The 6,773-nt window shown below is 53.2% G+C and overlaps 1 long non-coding RNA gene across 1 annotated transcript; it reads left to right on the top strand.

Moving 5' to 3' along the window:
• The first annotated feature begins 1,572 nt into the window (after nt 1–1,572).
• LOC139602452 (uncharacterized) lies at nt 1,573–2,012 on the top strand. Its single transcript, XR_011683225.1, has 2 exons — nt 1,573–1,631; nt 1,764–2,012. It is a non-coding gene; the product is annotated as an uncharacterized lncRNA (long non-coding RNA).
• The last annotated feature ends 4,761 nt before the right edge of the window (nt 2,013–6,773 follow it).

Below are 6,773 nucleotides of genomic sequence, written 5' to 3'. Positions count from 1 at the left end.
TTCTAGAAATATAAATCTAACTGTAGAGAGATCCAATCGATAGAGGAGGATATTTCTAAAACCACAACCGAACGCCGCCGCCTTCGGGGGAATCGCACGAGCTCGGCCGAAGCAAGGCGAGAGCGGCCGACCCTGACGGCCTCGAGCGAACCGAGGCGAGGCTTCCGAGGCTGCCTGAAGCGAAGCGAGCCGAGCTCAGGCGAAGCGAGCCTGCTGCTCTCGTGCGCGCTGCTTAGCGCCAGTGCGCTCCCAGCCTAATGAGCTCCTGCCCGAGCCCGCGCTCCCGGTCGTGTCCGCGCCGTGGCCGGGCCGCCCGCGGGACGCGGCAGCGGGAGAGCCCCGAGCCGGGCGAGCTGAACGGGAGGCGGCGGCGCTTGCCCGCCCGCCGTCGGGGAGCCGAGGCGAGGCGAGCGGAGCCGAGGCGCGCCGAAGGCACAGAGCGGCTGGGAGTTGGGCCGAAGCGAGGCGAGCTCGGCCGAAGAGGCGAATGCAGGCGCCAAGAGCCGAGTTGAGGCGCCAAGAGCCGACTGGAGCCGAGCGTCTCCGGAGCGAGCCGAGCTCCGCCGAGCGCCGCAGCATCCCGGGCAGGGCGAGGCGCCGGGCCGGGCTCGGGGTGCAGCCGGGGCTCTGGGAGGCTTCCCCGCCTGTCCCTCTCTCTAGCCCTCCTTCCTTCTCCCCGTCTTCGCCTTCTCTCGCTCCCTTTCCCCCATTCCCTCTCCCCCCGCAAAGCCGGCTCCTTCCTGTCCTGTCCCTAGCCCGCTACTCCCTTCTGTTCCCCCTCTCTCCTTCCTCTGCCCAGCCTCCGTGTACCCTCGTCCCGGGCTTTCCCTTCCCGTGCCGCTTTCCTGCACAGCCCGAGCTCCCTCGCCGCCCTTTGTCGTGCCCTGCTCTCGCTCCTCTCTTCCCGTGCCCCCTTTCCTTCTTTGCCCCGCAGCCGCGGGGCTCGGGCTGCCGGAGAATAAAGCCCCGAGGGCCGGAGCCCGGCGCCCCTGGGCCCTTGCGGGAGTCCCCGCGCGGGGCCGGAGGCTCTCGGCGGATCCCCCCGTGCCGCTCAAGCAGCGCGGCCGACAGCGCCGGAGCTGCGGCTTTGCCGGCATCGCGCTGAGAGCGGCCCCCGCTCCGTGCCGGGCCGTCCCCGCCGTCTGTGCCGCTCCCTCTCTCGCTGCCCCTGGCCCGTGACAGCGAGGCTGGGCAGGAACCTCAAGCCTTCTGGGGGCTCCCCCCCTTTCTTGTTGCAGCAGAATCCCTTGCTGGGGCCATGCACGTGTGGGAAGGGCTTGGGGGAAGCGCTGCGCTGCTGTCCAGGGCAGTCGGACTCGTTCGGAGCCTTCTTTGGGGGTCAGGGAAAGGCGGGGTGAAGACTCGGGGCTCTGATGCCGTTGGGGGCAGCCCAAGGTGCCCAGGAGAGGGAGCCCCACGGCGGTGCAGGAGCAGGTGGGGGGCGGGCGAGGGGCGGGGGTCACGCTGGGTGCCGTCCCCCAGAGGGACCCAAAGCTGCCCCCAAATGCACAGGGAAATTGCATTCCAATGTCTTGGAACAGAGGCTCATCGGGAGTTTTCTCAGCTATCCAAGCACAGAGCCCTGGAGCCAAGGCAGCCTGAGCTGCTGCGTGCTTGCTGTGAGCCTTGAGGTGAGCGCGCATCATTGCGGGCTTGGGATCGATTGAAATGCGCTAAGGAAACCAGCTCTGGGGAGGGAGGGAGGGAGGGAGGGAGGGAAATGCTCTCTTAACAGGTGCCAATGCTTCTGTCAAACTCATCAGGGCAGGACAGCGTTCAGACTGAAAGTGTAAGAAGATGTGGAGGGAGACAGAGAATCTGACAGGAGCACCGGACTCACAAGTGCACGAATTTTGCAGAGCGCCGCTTGGATTTAAACTCAGAAGTTGTAAGGAAATTTGGGAGGGAGAAGGGACATTTCAGAAGGAGAAGAAGGAGAAGATGTTACAGTCCTGGCAAAACCTTTTGTTCTGGCTAATAAAAGAAGTTAGTTTAAAAAATAAAAAATAAAATTTAAGAAGTGGTTTTTTTCCTTCACTGTTGTATTCGTTGGTGGTTCGTTATATGGTGTGTTGTTTTATTTCTTGGTCTTATTAACTCTGTGTAAATAGTTTTTTTGAGTGAAGCTCACTTTCTGGATGGGTTGGTTTGTATTTGAGGTAGGATTAATTTCAAGAGGTTTCTTTCCTAGACTTCTGATAGGCATTCCTGGGATTTTGGTTTTGTTTACTGTGTGTATCAACAGAGAGATTTGGTAGGGCCAGCTGGGCTGCTGGAGTTTTGGGTGTTAATTTATTAGATGGCTTTTGTTCAATGCAGTTTTGAATTGTTGAATTGTTGAAAGGGTTTTTAATGTAGTGGTTTTAAGGCAGTTTTTAAGAATTGTTTGTATCGTTTCACGTTGTTTGTAGTTGGTGTATGATCAGGGATATGGTGGAACTTCTTGAACGTTCTGGTATTAGTGTTCCTAAGTTCCAATTTCTTTCTGGTTTGATTTTTTTTTTTTTAGTTTTATTTTTTGAGACAGGGGCATTTATATGGTGGGGTTTTATAGGCAATATGTTTTTAAATTTGGGTAGTGATATTTTTTAGTATTTTAATAGTATAGATTTTTTATTTTCATGCTTTTTTTAAATTTTAAAATAATTTTTAAAGATTATTGGTTATTATTTGTGGGTTAGCATAAATGTAGAGCTTTGGGGGCTTTTTTTAGTAATGTTTAGGGTCAGTTGTAGGGTTTTGAGTTTAGTGAGTTGGTTGGATTTTTTTAATTGGTGTTTGTTTTTACTAGCAGTTCTGTCATTTTCCATGTGTATCTGAGTTTTTTGGGGTTTTGAGCCATTGGTTTAGGAGGAAGTTTATGATGAGAATGTACAGAGCTTTTGGGCTAGTTATAGTGGGATTTAAAGTTTCTTTACAGTTCGGTTGGTTTGAGTTTTTCTTAGGGTTAAATGTCGTGGGGTCTTTGTTCTGTTAGTCCTAGAAATAGGTTTGGTTTGGATACGCTGCGATGGGATGAGCGTGGGCTGCGTACCGGTGCTGACGAAGGTGCGGTATTTGTGTGGTTCTGATGTGTTGGGTTAATGAATTGATATGGTCTAATATATAGATTAAAGTAGAAATAAATACAAATATAAAAATAAATATAAAATGATAGTGGTAAACATAAATATAGAAAACAGATAAATATAAAAAACTATAATATATAGTATATTATTGTAACACACCATAATATATATAAATGATGGTCTATTTTATATATATATATCTAAAGATATATAAATATAGATTATAAATATAAAAATATTTAAATATAGTTAAAATAAATTGGGTTTTTTGGATTTGATTTGGTTATAGGCTGGGTTTTTTTATAAATAATATAAATAACATAAAAATAGAAATACAAATATACAAATATATATTATATATACTGATATCTATAAATATTTATTATAAATAAATATAAGAAATATACAATATAAAAATGATATATCTATTTTCATATTATTGATATTATTTATAAAACACCCCCCTTCTCTGTGCAGTCTGTCACAGTTGCCCACAGTCTGTCGTGCTGCTTACAGAAGTGCCAAAAGCCAAAACCTTGAGGAACAGACCTTAATGTGACTCTATAAATGGCTTTAATAATCCCCTCCTTTCTTGTTTTCTTTTGGAGGCAATCCTGATTGCCTTTGGTTTTCTCCAGCCAGAGTTAATCCAAAATCTGTCTCTTTGGGCCCCTTTCTGGCCTTGCCTAGAGCACAGCACACTTTGTTCCCCCTTGAATGTTTCTCCTGGCTGGTGAGGCCATGAAAGGAGTGGGAGATGATGTGAGAGGAGCTCAGTGCGGGGCAATTGCAGAGTTCCTCGCTCTCCCCTGTGCAATAAGGAGGGGAGCAGTGCCCAGCAGGCAGACGATGGAACGAGTGGAGATGCCTTGTGAGGAAGGCAGAAGGAATTAATGTCTGCAGGAGCCCAGGGAGCGCTGGGGCTGTAACTGGGAGATGCACAGCAGACATTCTCCCCACACAGGGCAGGGCCGGTTTCTCCTGTTTCTGGGCAATGCCGGGGTGGCTGTCACTGCTGCTGCCACTGGAACTCTCAGCCCAGGGCTCAGGCCATCAGCGCCAGCAATCATCTCTGCCAGCTCATGGGCATTGCTGAATGTCTCCTGTGCTGCTCAGTGACGCTCAGCAGCCTCAGTTCTGCTCAAAATCATTTCAGTGGGAGCTATGAGGCACAAAAATGCTGAGACCGATTTCACAGAGCCACCTGTCCCTCGTGAGTGCAGGGTGCAATCCCAGCAGAGCAGGGGCAGCTCTCCCTGGCTGTGCTTTCTCTCAGCACCTGAATGACCCTCAGTGGTTGGCAGGAAAGGGGCTCCAGTAAAGTGCCTCCTTTCTCCTCTTCCTGGAGTCCCAGCTGCAGAAAGAACTGAGCAGTGGGGTGCAATCCTTGTTTGAAATGGCTGAGAATGAACCTCGATCCCAGCCTCAGAACTGAGCCCCGATCGTTGCGTTTGCCTTCTCCTGGGTGCGCTGCAGTCGCTGCCGTGCCCCAGGGCAGGGATTTGTGTGCCAGCCTTAGCAGGCTGAAGTGTTGGAGATCTCTGGGTGGGCAGGAAATGGAATGGGCTGCCTTGGCCGCACCTGCTCCTGCCAGCTGGATCCAATATCCATGGGGGACTTTGCAGGCACCGCGTGCCTCAGTCCCGCTCCTTAGGACAGGCTCCCAGCTCTGCCCTGGCACTGATCCGGGAGCTCTGGGACACCAAGGGTTTGGAGCGGCCCCTGAGCCTCGGCAATGCCTGCAGGGCTGGAGGCTTCCCTGGGCCAGGGCAGGGAATCCCTGCTCGTTCCCAGGCGGGAATGCCCGGGCTGGAGCAGCTGGGAGGCGTGGCCCATGGAAAGGGACGCGAGCTAAAGGCCGAGAGCTCCGGGGAAAGCAGCGGCTGCCGAGGGAGCTGAGCCAGAGGCAGCCCGGGCAGGGCAGAGGATGGGAATCCTGAAAGGTGAACGCGCCCAGACCGGCAGAGGGCAGAAAGCAAAAGTCCAAGCCAGCAAAAGACAACGTAAACCGTGGAGATAAAAAGACTCTTGAATTTGCCTTTTCATAATGAAATAAATCCAGCTGGAACAACAGAAATAAAAGCAGTGGGAAGGATCATAGCAACAGGTGGGGTTTTGCTCAGCTCTGCTTTGCTTTGATTCCACTACAAAAGATCAAGGCTTCTCAGGAAGATGGAAATGAACACATAGGTTGATCCAAGAGCAGTGAAAAGTGGGAATGAGGCACTTTTAGCCCCAGGAATGGCTCTGCCCTTGTGCGCTAAGAGAGCTTCAGCAGCAATTCCCGCTTTGGTGACATTTTCCAACAACGTGGATTTTCTACAGGGGCAGACTTGGAAAAGAGCAGCTCCACGTTGAGATCATGTTGAGAGCTGCTCCTGAGTGTCACAGCTGCAGCTCCCCAGAAGCTGAACTGTTCACTGCAGAAAGAAGGAGAGGCAATTTGTTTTGCCATTAGCAGTGTGCTAACAATGTGTGCCATGCAAAGGTCACGAGCAGAGATGGCAGCAGGCTTTGCTCTGAGAAGCAGAACAGGTTGGATTTAGGGCATCCTAATGAGATTAGAGTGAGACAAAAGCTCAGCTGCTAGGAGCAGAGGAGCACGTGGATCCATCCAGGGATTTCTCTCATGGAAAGCTAAATAGGCAAAGATCTGGCATCAGCTTTAATTGATGGCTGTCATCTTTCCGCTTTTGAGACCTAGTCAGTGGCACGGTATTGGCCAGAGTTTTAAACAGAAAATGGCATCAGGTGTTATGAATCTTAGCTAGGTGTGATTGCGTAAAGAAGGAAAGGAGAACAGCGCTGTTTCTCTTTGTTTTGGAGCCTGCAGCCATGGTGGCTGCTTTGCACAGTGCACGTTGGTAGCGGTCGGTGTGCGAGAGTCTGTCAAATGAATATGAAAGCTTCTGGCCATGCCTTGATCCCGCGCAAGGAGCACAGAGCGAGTTCTCCCCTCAGGAGCAGCCCTGTCGGCCGGCAGTGCCGGCTCCTCCCGGGCACTGCCATGCGCCTCCTCCTCCTGGCGGAGCCCGAGCAGAGAGCCCGCGTCCCCGAGTGCCCGGGCGGGATGCGAGTCCCGGGCTCGGGCCCGTCCCTCTGCTCCCGCTCAGTGCAAGGGGCTCGGTGCCGGCTGCTGCCGAGCCCCGGCCGCTGGGGCTCCGCTTCCTCTGCCCAAGCTGCCGCTGTCCCTGAGCGAGGCGGGGCAGCTGCCATGGCCCGGGAGCGCGGCCATCCTTGGCGAGCTGCTCCTTCCCGGCGGCGGCAGCTGGGAGCTGCCTCAGCCTGAGCTCAGGAGCCGGGCAGGAGCGCCCGGATCGTCACCCGCTGCTGCCCGCTCCGGCCCGGCCACCGGGCACCCCTTCGGTTCCCCCGGGCCGAGCGGATCCGGGGCTGTTCCCCGCGCCGCGGCAGCGCCCGGAGCCACGAGCGGCATCGCTCCGTGAGCCGGAGGCGGCGCAACAAACCCGGCTGGGGATAATGGGATATCGCAGTGCTGGGATAACGCGGCATTGCAGACAGGCTGCATTTGATGGCATCCTTTCAGGGCAGGCTTCCTACCTTCTAATGCCACGGGTGGGTTTTTTGCTAGCCTGCAGCAGTTCTCACTAGAGAATCAAATGTGTGAGAGGTCCATTCCCTGTGACCATCTGTGGGGATGTCCGCAGTCAATTCCACCACCCTGTGAACTGAGACTAATAAATT

Source organism: Agelaius tricolor, unplaced genomic scaffold (assembly GCF_023055355.1).
Source record: "Agelaius tricolor isolate 1412-34295 unplaced genomic scaffold, bAgeTri1.0.p SCAF_34, whole genome shotgun sequence".
NCBI classification, from domain to species: domain Eukaryota; kingdom Metazoa; phylum Chordata; class Aves; order Passeriformes; family Icteridae; genus Agelaius; species Agelaius tricolor.
This window is presented reverse-complemented; position numbering and strand designations above follow the sequence as displayed.